The sequence below is a fragment of the Balaenoptera physalus genome (assembly GCF_965194825.1).
Source record: "Balaenoptera physalus genome assembly, chromosome: 20".
In the NCBI taxonomy this organism is placed as follows: domain Eukaryota; kingdom Metazoa; phylum Chordata; class Mammalia; order Artiodactyla; family Balaenopteridae; genus Balaenoptera; species Balaenoptera physalus.
The window spans coordinates 60,241,565-60,259,230 of NC_138901.1; the positions used below are offsets into that span (position 1 = coordinate 60,241,565).

The 17,666-nt window shown below is 37.2% G+C and overlaps 2 protein-coding genes across 2 annotated transcripts in view; both read left to right on the top strand.

Annotated features, from left to right (window-relative positions):
* Positions 1–17,666, top strand: part of MYOCD (myocardin) — a 492,789-nt gene that overhangs the window by 223,231 nt on the left and 251,892 nt on the right. The gene's annotated exons all lie outside the window — the stretch shown is intronic.
* The window catches only part of ARHGAP44 (Rho GTPase activating protein 44), a 490,736-nt gene that overhangs the window by 23,007 nt on the left and 450,063 nt on the right, over positions 1–17,666 (top strand). The window lies entirely within an intron of this gene.

A 17,666-nucleotide genomic window follows, 5' to 3' on the forward strand; every position in this document is an offset into this window, starting at 1 on the left:
ATATCATCTTAGAGGCCAGCAAGTTTTCCTTGTCATCATTTTTACTCTCTTTATTACTATTCTTCTCTGTCAGTGATTCACTGGTGATGAATTTCTTTGGTGGCTTCTGTTTTAATTTTCTCAGTGGTCCTTGATTGAGTGGTCCTTTTCCTCCATGAAACCATTTCTTTAGCATTCAGTTATTTCACGTATATTCATCACAGATTTACTCCGAGTGAATCAGGTTTTAAAAATTCATCTGTTTATTGGAAATGTTCTAAGTAACTGGGTAAAAGTCCTTTGGATGGCTTAATTTAAATGAATTCTGGTAACTACTAGGAAAAGAGGTCTTCTTAGAAACGGTGTTTGCAGACTTTCCTCTCCCAATCCAACAAAAGCAAAATAGACATTTTTGAAAATACTAAAAAGAATATACCCAGTGGCATTCAAATCAAAGCATGAGTATAGTCTTATATCTATAATCTTGGAGATTGGGCAGGCTGTGCTCAAAAAGCTTGAACTATCCTCCCCAACGGTTTTCAGGGAAGAGTTTTTATAGGCCAGATGTTGGGGGGAGGGCTGCAGCGTGTGTAATCCTCCTCTGATTGGTTGGTGGGGAGGTAACAGGGCCGTGTTACAGGAATCTCAGTCATCAGCCTTCTGGTTCCAACCAGTCTGGGGTCCACGTGCTGTGCTCAGCCTGAAGTTACCACCCTCTACCTGGGTGGGGGGGGCCTTAGTTTCTTAGACTCAGAGTTGTATATCCAGTTTTTATGTATATATCCCTTGAGGGGAGGAACCAGGGCCCTTCCCCATCCCTCCACTATTGTTTCTTGACTGCCTTTCCTCTGTTTCTGCATCCCCTCAGTCCTCTAATTAGTTAACTGTTTGAATCTACCCTTTGGAACTCAGAGAAGGTCTAGGAGCCTGAAACCTTTTTCCTACAAAGAAGAAATGGGGGACACCAAAAGACTTTGGTACCTGGGAGGGCCCCATAGGGTCCTGTCAGTTTCAAGCATAGGAATCATTACAAATTCATAATGAAAAATAACAGAAACTAAAGTCACCTATTGTAGCTGTTGATGGCACCAGATAATCCCCACCCTGCTCCCCTCCACCACTGAGCCCTGCCACCAAACAAGAAATGAGAAAGCACACTCCGTATTCTCGCAAGTGCCCACAGAGCTTCCTTTGTCAAGAATGAGTGAGACGAACATGAATCACAGTGGCCGCCACGGAAAACATTGGGAGATTCCCTGCTCTTGTGACCACAAAAGGAATGTAGCACCCAAAAAGCCAATGAAGAATCTATTCCAATTTACCCAGGAAACATGACCAAAAATTCTGCAACAAATTCTTCCCTCTCTCAGAGGATTTGAGTAGACAAGAAACCTATGAAGCAAGGGATAGACGAAGTGATAAAAAAGATGAGATGAAAAGGGGAAACTGCAAAACTAAGGAAACAATGGGGCATCAGAGAAAGGAGATAATTAGAAAATAAGAAATACATTACAAACAAAAGAAAAATAGATCAAGCTGAAAATGAGTCAGTAAAATGGAGAAAAGGCTTGAGATAACAGCACCAAATGGGAAGGAGAAAAGCAAAGAGATGAAAGGATTTGAAGACTAGTTAATAAATGTAAGACAGATAGTGATGATTTAACAAATGGAGAATGGAAAAATACAATAGGAAAATATTCATAGCTATAGGAAAAAAAGAATTGAAATAAAAGAACTAAATCTGCAAATGAAAGGGCATACTGTGTTCTAGGGCAAAAATTAGAACAAACAAATGAGACATAGCCTAAGAATTCTCTGAGCTTCAAGGATAGAGAAAGAATTCTGTAAGTATCCAGCTGGACAAAGCAAGTCACTTGATGAAGGAAAACTGAAAAAAATCCTTGTACAGCCTCATACTCTTCATAAGAAATTTAAAAAAAGCCATTATCAGGAGATAGTGGAGTCGTATCTATAGGATTCTAAATGGGAAAATAAAAATGGCCCTGGAGTTTTTAAGCCCAGCTAAGGTGTCATTCAGATACAAAAGGCAACTTGTCTGGAGTGTCCACGTAATCAAGGACTCAGAGTACAGTTCACACAAGGTGAGGTTTCCAGATAAAATATAGGATGCTCAGTGAAATTTGAGTTTTAGATAAACAAGGAATAATATTTTAGGATAAATATGTTCCACATATTGTGTGGGACATACTTATCCTAAAATATTATTCCTTGTTTATCTAAAATGCAAATTTCACTGGGAGATTTGTATTTTGGTTTGCTAAATCTGTCCACCTTAACACAAGTAATCTTTTTTTTTTTTTTTTTTTTAAATTTTATTTATTTATTTATTTATGGCTGCGTTGGGTCTTCGTTTCTGTGCGAGGGCTTTCTCCAGTTGCGGCAAGCGGGGGCCACTCTTCATCGCGGTGCGCGGGCCTCTCACTGTCGCGGCCTCTCCCGTTGCGGAGCACAGGCTCCAGACGCGCAGGCTCAGTAGTTGTGGCTCACGGGCCTAGTTGCTCCGCGGCATGTGGGATCTTCCCAGACCAGGGCTCGAACCCGTGTCCCCTGCATTGGCAGGCAGATTCTCAACCACTGCGCCACCAGGGAAGCCCAACACAAGTCATCTTTGAACAATCTATTTTATGAGGAATTTAGCCATGTAAGTGCTCAATTAAAGGGGAAAAAAAGGAAATCAAGAAGATGAAGCACGACTACAGAAGCTTTAGTATGAGCACCCACTCTGTTTAAATAGAGATCCAAGAGGGGGAAAAGTGAGCATTATGCTTTCAGAGAAAAGTATAGGTATCACTAACCTTGAAAGAAAAGATACACTGTTAATATGCATATATACATATATAAATGCACATATATATGTAAAATTCTCAGCAATTCTGACCAAAAAAAATTGGGAGAAGGAGGAATGAAGCTGTGAGAAATAATAAGTGATCTAATTTCCTTGTCTTCCTTAGCAAGAAGCCAATAGAGGCTGCCCTATTTTAAAGTTGATAAGTGAAGACTGAGTTAAAGGGATGTCACCACATCTTATGACTGGATTGGGTTCCCAGGTCAGCACAAGTATAAACCATTGTCTTAAGATGCATTTCACTGCAGAAAATCAGGACAAGTTCAATCTGACTTCAATAAATGAGACCTACTGACTCACGTGACTGCAAGGCCACACATTGTGAACATGGGCAGGACTGGTTTGACCTCAGGGCTCAACTGTGTTCTCAAGGATTGGTGTCTTTTCCTCATTTGCTTTTCCTTCCTTGATATCAGCTTCCTGCTAAGGGGGACTGCCACGCATGGCTGCAAAATGCCTGCCAACAACACTGGGGAGATACTATGCTTCCTCATCCAAGTCTGAGGATCTGGAGAGAGGAGGTCATACCCTTCAGCTCTTGCAAAGAGTGAGGAACTTATTTTTTTTCCCCCCAGAAACTCTCAGAAAAACCCTCCTTGTACCTTATTGGCATGACTTGGGTTGTGAAAGTAAAGGGTGTCACCAGGAGAGTGGGAAACAGACCAACGTTGACAAAGCGGCCATGATGTCCACTGGAATCGCCCCTAATCAAGATTGCTCTGAAAATCTCTAAGGAAGGTGGCTTGTTGGAAGTCAGTCTGCCGTCATCGCAGCAGATTTTCTCACCAGTCTCAAAATATGAGTTTTTTTCTTTCTTTTTCTTAAACTTAAAAAAATTTTTAATTGAAGTATAGTTGATTCACAATATTGCTTTAGTTTCAGGTGTACAGCATAATGATTTAGTTTTGTTTTGTGTTTTTTACAAATTATATTCCATTATAGGTTATTACAAGATATTGCGTATAATTCCCTGTGCTATACAGTAAATCCTTATTGCTTATCTATTTTATGTATAGTAGTTTGTATCCATTAATCCCGTACTTCTAATTTGTCCCTCCCCCCTGTCCCTTTTCCCTTTGGCAACCATAAGTTTGTTTTCTACATCTGTGGGTCTGTTTCTGTTTTGTATATAAGTTCATTTGTATTATATTTTAGATTCCATATATAAGTGATGTCAAACAGTATTTGTCTTTCTCTGTCTGACTTATTTCACTAAGCATAGTGGTCCAGGGTTGTTTGCCTGCTTTTAGGTGCCATGTTATAGAAAGAATGTACATCCAAAATACTATTCTAGTATGATTCCATTATGACGGGAACAGTAGATTGTCGTGTCCTCCTTCTGGGTCATATGGTCATTGAGTGGAAGTCAGGGAAAAATGACCCCTCCCTATTTAAAAGATTATTGATTTTTCCCTTTTTGAAGAGCATGTTTAATAGAGTACATTTAAGGGAAGCACAGTGCACATACGTGTAGTGTCTAATGTTATAACCATCATAGGAACTGAGAAAGAGTATAAACCTTAGAAATTATCAGAAAGGAAGATTTCCTTCTTCTTTTTTTTTTTTTAACAAGAAGAAACAGATCATAAAGTAAAAGATACTGCATTAAAAAAAAATTAAAAAGCAAGGAAGTATTAAAACCAAGACTGAATGTAAGGTAAAAAAGGTAAAAGAACCGAGTGCTACTTTATAATGATAATTGTCATAAATCCAAATCCGGCAGGCTCTGCATACATAAGGCGACAACTGAAGAAAGGGAGCAGTAGACAGAAACACATAGTGACGTGCAGCTTCCCTCACGCTTTTCAACACATGACACAGCTTTGGACACAAAGAGGTAAGTGTATAGTGAATCTGATTAGCATAACAAGGACACTCTAATAAATGTAGAACAAAATCCAGATCCTGATGAAACAGAAAATAGACATTCCCCCCCAAGTGTCATGATATATTAGGACATTAAAAAAATAACTCAACAAATTCTAATAGTAGAAATAATACAGACCTCATTCTCTTAACTACATTGCAATAAAGCATAAAATAGCAAAAATAGAGTCAAGCAAACAAAAATCCCAAGTACTTGGTAATAAAAGTAGCCTATGAGTTTTTCTTTTCTTTTTTAAGTCAATGAGGAAATTCAAAGCAGAATTGCACATTTCTTAAGTAAAATAACAATAAACAACTCTGGGAAGAGAATACTCTTGTGGAAAAAAAACATTCCCAGTCTACATACATCAGAAAAAGTAAAACGAGAATAAGTAAATTAGGCATTCAAAGTGTGGGGTTGAGGAAGAAACCTGGGTCTATTAAATAAAACCAATCTGTGGCAGGTTTTAATTTAAAAAATAAGGAGGTAAATTTATATTAAGGAAAAAGGGAGAAAGCACAAATAGGCAAATTTAGAAATGAGTCGAGGGAAACAAATACAGATAAAGACAATGTTAATACAGAAGAGGCTACGTTTAAAACTTCAGGCAAAATTTGAAAACCTGTTATAAATAATGATTTTTTTTTCCCCCTTGGGAAATATGAACAGCCAAAATTGACCCCAGAAGAGAGAGAAAACCCAAATAGAACCTATTATATAATCATGGGCAGAATTTAAAAGTTTTCAAAATTAAAAGGTTGTGTCAAACTCAGTTTCACGAGGAAATTCTTTGTAACTTCCTATGAGTAAAAAGAGCCAGTGCTGTTATTGTTACAGAATATAGTAGAACAGAGAAAACATTTAGTTGTCAAATTTCTTTTTCAAAGCCACGGTAACATGGTGTACACACACACACACACACACACACACACACACAGAACTCTAGAGAACAAAATCCATTATATTGAGGCAAAAAAATGTTAATAACATATTAAATATAATTCACCAATAAATTCATAGACTATGACATTACAACCAAGTGCATTTCGTTCTAGGAAAATAAGGTTGTTCCTATATATTAGATAAGTCATTGCACTGAATTAGTATTTTAACTGGTCAAAGGGGAAAAAGCGTATTATCAGAGCGACTAACGCCTAAAATATATTTGATAAGATCAGCATACATTTTTAATGAAAACTCTTTAGTAAAATAACAGTAGAGGGATACTTTCTTACCACTACTTTACACACACACACACACACACACACACACACACACACACCCCCTCTGAAATCCAGCCATGTGCTTAATGAGGAAATTGGAGACATAAGTCCATTTTTTTGGAGTCTGAGGTCAGGAACAGAAATGAGATTCCCGTTTTTACCCCCTTTACTGAACATTGCTCTAGAAACTCCAGGCAATACAATTAAACAAGAAAATAAAATGGTAAGGAGACACTTAGAAGGAAACAAAACTGCTGTTTTAAAATTGTATACTTGTAAAATACATGCGTATCAACACGAAACCTGTTAAAAATAAGAGAATTCGGATACATCCAAATCAGATAGATTCAGTAGCTTTTTAGAAGATACACAAATGTTAATGATAATAATAAGAACATGAACAACTAGCATTTAGGAGGTGCTTCCTTTGTGCCAAAGTTGTTTAAAATGCTTTATATAGATGCATTTGCTTAGTTCTCGAAACAACCTTACAATGAAAGAAGAAAATCTCCTTTGAAACATCAAGAAGATAAATTACCTAAGACGCAGAATAACGTAGTGGCTAAGAGCCCAACTACCCAGGTTGGCTAATGCATGACCTTGAGCAAGTTAATTAACCTCTTGGTATCTGTTTCCACGTCTGTAACCCAGAGATGTCAATAGTATATGCTTCATAACGTTGCTATGAAATTAAATGAGTTAGTGTGTAAAATGCTGAAAACAGTATATAAGTGTTAACTGTCATTATTCTTAAACAAATGTAGTAAGAAATGTGTATAGCCTAGAGGAAGAAAACTTTAGAATCCTGACCAAGGGATATACAAACTTTTTTTTCCCTGTATTTAATACAATTTAATTTCCACAGATTCTTGTGACATCATTTGAGTTTTTAATGAACATTTACAGCAGATCACTCAAAATACTAGTCTAAGTGATTTATAGTTACTCAGAGCCCCAGTGATGAGGAAATGAGGAAGCCTCATATGAGTCAAGGGCCTTGTGATGGTAGCCCATTCTCTTGATCAGGAAAATGTAATCAGTGAAAGAACAAAGCTTCTGTGTGTGTCTGATTGCTAATTAACCCATTAGCAATAGGGAGAAGAGTCTTTCCTCTGTTCAAGCAAAAATTTTAAGACTACCATTTCTGTTTTTCATTACTGCCAGATTTATTTGTTTAGCTTAAAATCTGAAAGGTGACTTTCAGTGTATAAAGTTCAATATTAAAACCTTGAACTTCTAAACTTTTTCAAGATTATTTCAAGTCAGATGCAGCATATTTGCTTTTCAGGATATTAAGTGGGTTTTTTTTGCCTAAAAAAAAATTTCATAATGTACTATTCACCAACCCCCCATAACTCATGATTATATTTGTTACTTAGATTTAAATAATCAGATTTTCAATGTTTAATTCTAAAACCCAATCACAGTAGATCATTGAAAAGTAATCTCATTTAACATCTATTGAATATATGTTGTATATGTTGTAAATACTAAGTTAAGAAACGAATTTTAATTTGAACTGCCCATTAGCCCTTGGCCATGTTCCCCTGGTAACCTGCCATCTTGATTCTTTCTCTGTCTCAATGATGGGTGACCCCATCATCATATTGACGACTCAGTCTATATTATGCAAGATAACAGGGAAAAGAACTTCAAATAACCTGCAGGAGTCGAAGTGTTGAAATACTTTAGGACTAGACCCCCAGACCCAGACTCCAGAAGAGCTGGGGGGAAGAACAATGCAGTACAGAACTACAATTTACCTTCATAACATTACAAATTAAAGAGCGCTAAATGCTCAACTCGGCCATTATTTCCCATTGACATAAGAGGCTGGCCTCATATTTGCTGTAGGAGATTTTTTTTAAGTAATAGACTTTAAGAGCAGTTTTAGGTTCACAGTAAAATTGAGTGGAAAGCACAGAGAATTCCCAAGACCCCCCCCCCCCCACCACCACTGCCGGCACATATAGACATTTCCCCACTGTCAACATTCCCCACCAGAGTGCTACCTTGGTTACAAATGATGAACCTACATTGAATTATCGTTATAATCCAGACTATAGTTTACATTAGGGTTCACTCTTGATGTTGTATAACCTACAGTTTTGGACAAATGTATGACTTGTATCCCTCCTAGTAACATACAGAAGAGTTTCACTAACCTAAAAATCTTCTGTGCTCTTTTGATTCATCTCTCCCTCTTCCCAAATGCCTGACAACCACTGATCATTTTATGATCTCCGTAATTCTGCCGTTTACAGAATGTCATATTATTGGACTCATACAGATGTAGCCTTTTCACATTGACTTCTTTCACTTAGTAACATGCATTTAAGGTTCCTTCGTGTCTTTTCATGGCTTGATAGCTCATTTCTTTTTAATGCTGTATAATAATCCATTGTCTGGATGTATCACTTCTTTGTCAAAGATCTGTTGACTATATTTATGTGACTCTATTTCTGGGCTCTCCATTCTGTTCCATTGATCTCTTTGTCTCTACTTTTGCCAATACCACATCTGTCCTGATTACTGTTGCTTTATAGTAAGTCTTAAACTCAAGTTAGTGTCAGCCCTCTGACTTGGTTCTTTTCCTTCCATGTTGTGTTGGTTGTTCTAGGTCTTTTATCTCTCCTTATAAACTTTGGAATCAGATTGTTGATATCCATAAAACAGTTTGCTGGATGTTGGTTGGGATTGTGTTGAATCTATAGATCAAGTTGTGCGAAACTCATATTAATCATATTGATTTTTCCTATCCATGAACATGGAATATTTGTCCATTTGTTTAGTTGTTCTTTGATTGTTTTCACCAGTTTTGTAGTGTTCCTCATATAGATCTTATACATATTTTGTTAAATTTATAACTGAGTATTTCATCTTTGGGGGTGCTGATGTAAATGGTATTGTGTTTTTGAATTTCAAATTCCATGTATTCATTGCTGGTATATAGAAAAGTAATTGACTTCTGTGTATTAAACTTGATTCTACACCTTTGTATAATTACTTATTAGTTCCAGACGGTTTTTGTCAACTCTTTTGGATTTTCTACATAGACAATTATGTCATCAGTGAACAAAGACACTTTTATTTCTTCCTCCCCAATCTGTGTACATCTTATTTCCTTTTCTTATCTTATTGCACTAATGCTTTCCTTATTATTTTGTTCATGTTGTTTTGTTCATGTTTGTTGATTTGCGTTAGTTTTTAATTCTTTTATAGTGAAATTTGTTATTTTTAATTCATGGAAAAACTACCCTTCAGTTTTCCATGAGTCATACTTTTGCAGTTTCCTATGCAAGATTTATATTTTTTCGCAAGCACTGGATCTTTGTAATTCTTGATGTACTCTCCCACTTTGCTTTCAGTATTATGCTTCTGTATTGCCATGAATTTTGTAGTCATATTTTATTACTTTTAATTCTCTACTTGGATCATTACATTCTGCTTTCTTTTTCATAATCTGCACAATCTTATAATAAATTCGATTTCTTTTTTCTCTCTTTTCTGAAGATGGAAAATATTATTGAAGTCTGATTATTACTTCATGGAAGATATATGTCAAATATTACTTGTCTTAAAGGATTTTATACATGAGATTTGTCAAATATTACTTGTGTTATAGGATTTACTATATTTTAAAATTTACTGGCTTCATCTCCCATCCCACACCACACCTGAGAATTACCATCAAACGTTTTCTTGAATTCTTCACATTCTTCAGAACTCAATAAGTCAAAGAAAATGTATTCCATTTTTAAAGATCTCTACTTTTTAGAAAGTCCTTCATCAAACTGAACCAAGATCTTTCACTCTGAACATTTTACCTCTCAAAATTTTGCTCTCCAGATTCACAAAGAACCAGCCTCATGTACCTTCCACCTGTTAGCTCTTTGTATATTTGTAGACAACCATCATGTTCCTTCTCTCTCTTTTCTGGGTTAAACATGCTAGTATCTTGAAATATTCCTGGGAAGAGATGACTTCCCATTCTCTTTATCATTTTGGTTCTTCTATGCTAGAAACCATTTTTAACTTTTAAAATATGAAAACAGTCATGTTTGATTCCTTGAACTAACCTGTCTTGGCCTGAGGGGATAACCTCGGTGTTAGGAACAGCTATCTAAGAGCTGACGGACAATAGATGGTTTCCACCAAGGGAATGAACTTTGAGGAACGGGTAGGTGAGGCATCGTTATCTCTTACTTTATAGATGGCTCATTCAGAGAGAATCACATGCAGTAGTTGGAGGTGGAATTTAGAGTTTTCCAGTCTGTATCAGCACCTAGAGCACTTTGAAGATGGCAGATCCTCAAAAAACAATGGTTTGTACATGCTATTGGTGGCCTTTTGCGATGGTATAACAGACCTCTGAGATTGGGAGCAGGTTTATGCTCAAGACTTGTGTGCCACCTACTTACCTACAAGAACCAGAATGAATAAAACTGGGCAAAGAGAAGCTCATTTGGGAACCTGACTTATGAAAATTTTCTTCCTCTGATGTGTGCAGTCATTCAGCTACGCTGTGTTTGTTGATATTTTAATGAAAGTTTTGTCCCCTTTTCATATGTGGCTGTTAATTATTAACAGCTCATGGTGTGGATTGATAACATAATTTCTCCAAAGAGCTACAGAATGTGGGGAAAAATCTCAGTGCTTCCAACCCCTTTATTTTATAGATGATAAAATAGAACCCTTGAGGGACCAAGTGACTTGGCTCAAGGTCCCTTAATCCTGTGTCCTCAATGGGCCACGGCTATGGTGAGCTCTAAGTTTGCCATTCCCTCTAAATAGCCCGGATATATGGAGCAAAGTGATGGAGGAATCAGACCAGCAGAGAGAAAAACAGCAGCAGCAGGGAGTAGGCAAGGCGCTAGAGAATTCACAGTGTTTTATAAACTTTAAATTCCCAACTGCTACGCTATAATTCTGTCTTGGGAGTCCATTATAAGGAAGTCATTTTGGTGACTTGGATGAGGTCCATAGGAGATGTGCCTTGACATCTAATTTGTGTGTGTGTGTGTTATAGTGAGATGCCATTAAGATTCTCGCAGCCTCTTTGGAATGTGGGGAGGGAGGACGTGTTTATTTTATAATTCCACAGTTAATGCTTCTGGTGTCTAGAAGCTTCCATTCATTCATTCAAACACATTTGATGAATGCGCGTATCCATTTTGTACAACACACTGTGTTAGATGTTTTGCATTTAAAGTTGAATAATTCAAGCCTTGAATTAAACCATTAAGGTAAAGAAATCAGCTCTTCACTGTGAATTAAGGAGGCTTACTTTTTTAAACTGGCTTGTTTTACTTCGATTCAGCATACCAGCAAACTGAAGAAATAACTGTTTTGCCTAGAAATTCAATGCCTGCTTACAGTCATCAAGAAAAAACTTTAGCAATTCCTGTCCTAGGAATTTATCCTAAAGATATACTCACACATCTCCCAAAAGATGTATGTACAGGATTATTTTTGCACCGTTGTTTTTAATAAAAAGATTAAAGATAATCTTAATATTCAGTAATAGAGAACTGGTTAAATAATGGATATACATGGAAAAAAATATACAGATGTGAAACAGGACCAGTATATTCTTTATATATGATAGTTACCTCCAATGATGTAGATACTATCTATCTATCTATCTATCTATCATCCCCTCTAACTTTACATTTTGAAAAATTTTAAATAGAAAAGTTATAAGAATATTCAGATAAATATATAATTTTCAAGTATACTCACTAGTTGTTTTTTTAAATTTTATTGAAGTAGAGTTGATTTACAGTGTTGTGTTAGTTTCTGTTGTATAGGAAAGTGACTCCATTATACATAAATATATTCTTTTTCATATTCTTTTCCATTATGGTTTATAGTAGGATACTGAATATAGTTCCCTGTGCTATACAGTAGGATGTTGTTGTTTATTAATTCTGTGTATTATAGTTTGCATCTGCTAACCCCAAACTCCCAATATTTCACTCCCCCCCAACCCCTTTGGCAACCACAAGTCTGTTCTTGATGTCTGTAGACTCACTAATTGTTAATTTGCAGACATCTTTGGGGAAACTGTTTAAAAATAAACTATAGAAAGCATAACATTCATCCCTAAATACAAAGCCACGGCACCACACACCTAAGAAATTTAGCATTGAAACAATAGTATCATCTAATATATTATTCACATCTCCTTGGTTATCACAAAAAAAATTTATGGCTTTTTTTTTTTTGAGATTTGGCTTCTTTTTCTTTTTTTTTTTTTGTAGAATTTGGTTGTCATGTTTCTTTAGCTTCTGTTTATCTAGTCTACCTGCCTTTTGTATTTCATGACAATGATCTTTATGGAGAATACCAGCCAGTTGTCTTGTAGAAATTTTCGTAATCTGGATTTATCTGTTTCCTCACAATTACATTCCAGTGAAACATCAAGAATATTACAGAGATGCTCTTAGTGATAAGTTTATTCATTTGGTTAAGGTAGTGGCTGCCAGACTTCTCCATTGTAGTTCCCTTTGTATTTAGCAACACGTCTGATATGGACTGAATTGTATTCTCCCCAAATTCATATGTCGAAGCCCCAACCCCCCAGCACCTTAGAATGTGAGCGTAGTTGTAGTCGGGGTTTTTAAAAAGATAATTAAAGTTAAATGAGGTTGTATGGGTAGGAGCTAATCCAGTGTGACTGGTATCCTTTTAAGAAGAGGAAATTTGAACATATTAAGAGACACCAGAGCCACGTGGGCACAGAGGGAAGCCCATGGGAAAAGGCAGCAAGAGGGCCGCCGTCTGCAAGACAAGGAGAGAGGCCTCAGGCAAAACCGACTCTGCTGGCACCTTGATCTTGGACTTCCAGCCTCCAGAACAGTGAGAAAATACATTTCAGTTGTTGAAGTCCGCCAGGTCTGTGGCACTTAGTTATGGCAGCCTGAGCAAACTAATATGACATCTGAGGTGTGGTACTTTGAGATCATGTACATATGCCCACAACATTTCACTCAGTGGAGTCTGGTTATTCTTCACAGAGACTTGTCAAAACTTACTTGGGTTATGCAACCTTAGATTTGGACAAGTCACTAGACTTGACTGGCTCCAGTCTCTGTTGATTCTTGCCTGAACCAATGAGTACATTGGAGGTGGCAAAATAGTCATTTTCTAAAGCTACTAATGTAACTTTATTGTCAGGAGTTCTTATGAGAGAAGGGTTCCACCTTCCTCTTTTTTTTTTTTTTTTAACTCTATTATACATTAATTGATTTTTAAAATTCAATACGTTATCATCCACTATCATTATTTTTTTAATGCTCAGATTAATTCAAACCCAACTGTTGGAAGCCCCTTCACGCAGGCTCGTGTGTATGTTGACATGTCTGGATCAATCTTTGAGCATTTCCTGACACAGTAATAAGATGTTACAGGACTACTTTGTATTTTCTTTGCTTTTGATGCAGAAAGAGCCATTTCCCAAGATTCTGAGGATTTTCTTTTTTCTTTCTTTCTTTCTTTTTTTTTTTTTTTTTAAAGTGGGGAATAGAATTTAGAAACCAAGATCTGGGCATTCCCAAGATGTACTTGTTGCTTGTGGAGTGACCACATTTTCAGACCTTTTCAGTGAATGGAACTAGTTTATATTAATAGTTCTCATTTGTCTTAATCTGCTCAGGCTGCCATAACAAAATACCGTAGCCGGCTGGCTTAAACAGCAGACACTTATTTCTCACAGTTCTGAAGGTTGGAAAGTCCAAGAGCACAGTGCTGGTCAGTTCGGTCCCCCAGCGAGGGCTCTGTGGATGGCCACCTTCTCACTGTGTCTTCACACGGTGGAGAAAGGGCAAGTGCAGCTCTTTATTCCTCTTCTTACAAGGACACTAATCTCATCAGGAAGGCCACACCCTCATGACTTCATTTAAACCTACTTACCTCCCAAAGGCCCCACCTCCGAACACCATCACATTGAATGTTAGGGCTTTAACGTATAAATGGGGGCAGGGGACACAAGTGTTCAGTCCGTAATATCATTTTAGTCTCGGCACAGGGTTTTCTTTCTCACTTTTCTCATATACGTATCTCCCTCTCTCACATGAGAGAACCCATGATTCCCAATTACATCAATTTGTTTATTTTTCTCTATTCTACAATATACTCAAAATCGTTTCAGAAAAACTACCCTCTACCACTACTGAACAACAAACAAAATAAGTAAAAGTCAGATTTCTTTACAGTTCTTTTTAGTTCTTTACAGTATATTCTGTAGAGTCAGAATTTACTGGGTCCGTAAGTTAGTGAAATTCCTTCTTCTTTCTCTGTAGTGATATGATAGCAATCTGAGGTAGAGTCATTTCATTGGTGTTTTTATATCTGTTTAATTTTAAGACTTGCTTCCAAGCTCTATTTCAGGTGCATAATAGTTTGAACAGTAGGTTGGTATTTGAATTAAAAGAAGGAAAATGTAAAACATTGATTTGTTTGCATAAATATATGTGTGGAAGAATGTGCTAGGAATCGATCACTGATTCTGAAAAGGAGAATTGAGTGGCTACAAAGGGAGTTGCAAGGGGGACTTTTCACCGTGTACTGCTTTGTACTTTTAAAAATTTTGGATCAGAACTGTTTTATCCATTAAAAATAAATTTGAAAATCAGAAGGAAATAATCCACCTTTCTTTCATCCATCCCCCTCACACGCCATTACCTGAATGTCTAGATGCCTTTGTGAGGCACAGCTTAGAGGATTCTACCTGATCCCAAGAAACTCCCAATTACGGTTACTTTGACTTCCTGCTGTCTCAGTGATGAGTGGATCGTCTAAGCAGAGAGGCTGCATCTTCCAAACCGTTTGAGTCACTTCCCCAGGATATTTCTATGAGCCATCAAAGCGCATACTTTAGCAGTGTCTCGATGTACTTGTTAAGTTTCTTAGGAACTTTTTTTAATGATTCAGTGCATGCTCTCTCTGAGCTGCATTTTGTCACCTTCAACATTCAACAGATGTATTTGGCTCACGGGCTGTTTCTGATTCTCAGAGAGGAGGAATTTTTTTATCCTCTCTGTTCCGCCTGGTACTAGAGGCATTTTCAGTTAAATGCTATCTGTCTCTTTCATTTCGCTAGTCTTTGAGGCTCTCTGTTTAACCCTGGATGCTACAGTTATCTCTTCAGGACTTACACCACCTCTGGAAACTCGGTGTCGTTGCCAAAGTGAAGCGAAATTACAAATAATAACCATCTGTGGACTCAGGCCACCATCTGTTGCAACTTTGTCCTTGGTAACAGGTTTTAGTCTGAGCTGTGTGAATTAATATTTCCTTGCCCTACGCCCTTGTTGCTCTTATGATAAGTTGACAGTTTTTGTGTGTCTGTGGGTATGTGTCCACGTGCTTGTGTTTCATTACGACGGTGACTGTTTACTATTTGCCGTTCTAGAACTCAGGAATCCCAGTTATTTTACAAACACAGACAAGTAAAACCCAGAAACCTTCCTGGGGTGGAATTTACTTGCTAGTAGCCTGGGTGGGCGCAGGGGTGGGCAAGGAGCTGGGTAGCAGTATGCTGGAAACAGAAAGAACCCTGTATCAAGAATCAGCTCACCTGGATTTGCACCCTGGCTTTCATCATATTACTTTTTCATTAGTTCACACGTGCCTTCCCTCACTCGTTCAACAAATATTTATTATTTCCTGTGTGCAAGGCACTCTTTTGCATGACCTTACCCAAGACACTTAACCTCTATGACATGTATTCATTTTTTAAAAATAGACTTGATTTTTTTTACAGCAGTATTAGGTTCACAGCAAAAATCAGTAGAAGGTACAGAGATTTCCCATAAACCCCCTCTCCCACACACGCATCACCTCCTGCGTTATCAACATCCCCCCACCAGAGTGATGCATTTGTTAGAGTTGATGAACCTACACAGACACGTCATTCTCACCCAAAGTCCATAGTTTACTTCAGGGTTCACTCATGGTGTTGTACATTCTGTGGGTTTGGAAAATTTTATAATGACATGTGTCCATCATTATGGTATCACACGGAATAGTTTCACTGCCCTAAAAATCGTCTGTGCTCCACCTTATTCATCCTTCTCTCCTCTGGCAACCACTGATCTTCTTTTCCTTTTTTTTTTTTTTTTTCACTGTCTCCATAATTTTGCCTTTTCCAGAATGTCATATAGGTGGAATCAGACAGTAGGAGCCTTTTCATACTGACTTCTTCCACTTAGTGATATGCATTTAAGGCTCCTCTGTCTTTTCATAGCTTGATAGCTCATTTCTTTTTAATGCTGACTGATATTCCATTGTCGGGCTGTATCATAGTTTATTTATCTGTTCACCTACTGAATGACATTGTAGTTGCTTCCAAGTTTGGAAATTATGAATAAAGCTGCTATAAAATGCATGTGCAGCTTTTTGTGTCAACAGAAGTTTTCAGCTCATTTGTGTTAACACCAAGGAGTGTGATTGCTGGAATATATGGTAAGAGTATGTTTAGTATTATTAAAAAAACAAAAACAAACAAACATAAAACTGCAAACCTGTCTTCCAAAGTGGCTTTTCCATTTTGCATTTCCAGTAGCAATGAAGAGAGTTCCTGTTGCTCCGCATCCTCTTCAGCATTTGGTGTTGTCAGTGTTTTGAATTTTGACTTTTCTAATAAGTGTGCAGTGGTATCTTGTTGTTTTAATTTGCAATTCCCTAATGACATATGATGCTGAGTATCTTTTCATATGCTTATTTGCCATCTATTTATCTTCTTTGGTGAGCTGTCTGTTAAGGTCTTTGACCCATTTTTTTTTTTAATGGAAGTAGAGTTTATTTACAGTGTCACCATTTGGCCAGCAAGATGGTGGAGGAGGGCATGAGCTCACCCCTTCTTACAATTTACCATGTTGTGTTAGTTTCAAGTGTATAGCAAACTGATTCAGTTGTGTGTGTGTATATATATACATATATATATACACACACACACACACACATATATATATATATATATATACATACACATATATATATACATTTTTTTCAGATTCTTTTCCATTATAGGTTATTAAAAGATATTGAGTAGGACTTCCCTGGTGGCCCAGTGGTTGGGAGTCCACCTGCCAATGCAGGGGACAGGGGTTCGAGCCCTGGTCCGGGAAGATCCCACATGCCGTGGAGCAGCTGGGCCCGTGTGCGACAACTACTGAAGCCCAGGCGCCTAGGGCCCGTGCTCTGCAATGGGAGAAGCCACCACAGTGAGAAGCCTGCAACTGCAACGAAGACCCAACACAGCCATAAATAAATAAATTAATTAAAAAAAAAAAGATATTGAGTATAATTCCCTGTGCTGTACATGTTATACATATATATGTGTGTGTGTGTGTGTGTATATATATATATATATATACACACACACACACACGCATATATGTATATACATATACATGCTATATATGTCCTTGTTGTTTACCTATTTTGTATACAGAAGTGTGTATCTGCTAATCCCAAACTCCTAATTTATCTCTTTCCCCCCACCCCACTATTCCCTTTGGCAACCATAAGTTTTTTTTTTGGCCCATTTTTTAATTGTGTTTGTTTTCTTATTGTTGAGTTTTAAGAGTTCTTTGTATATTTTGGGTAACAGTCCTTTTTTAGATATGTCTTTTGCAAATATTTTCTCCTAGTCTATGGTTTGTCTTTTCATTCTCTTGACAGTGTCTTTTGCATAGCTGAAATTTTAAATTTTAATGAAGTCCAG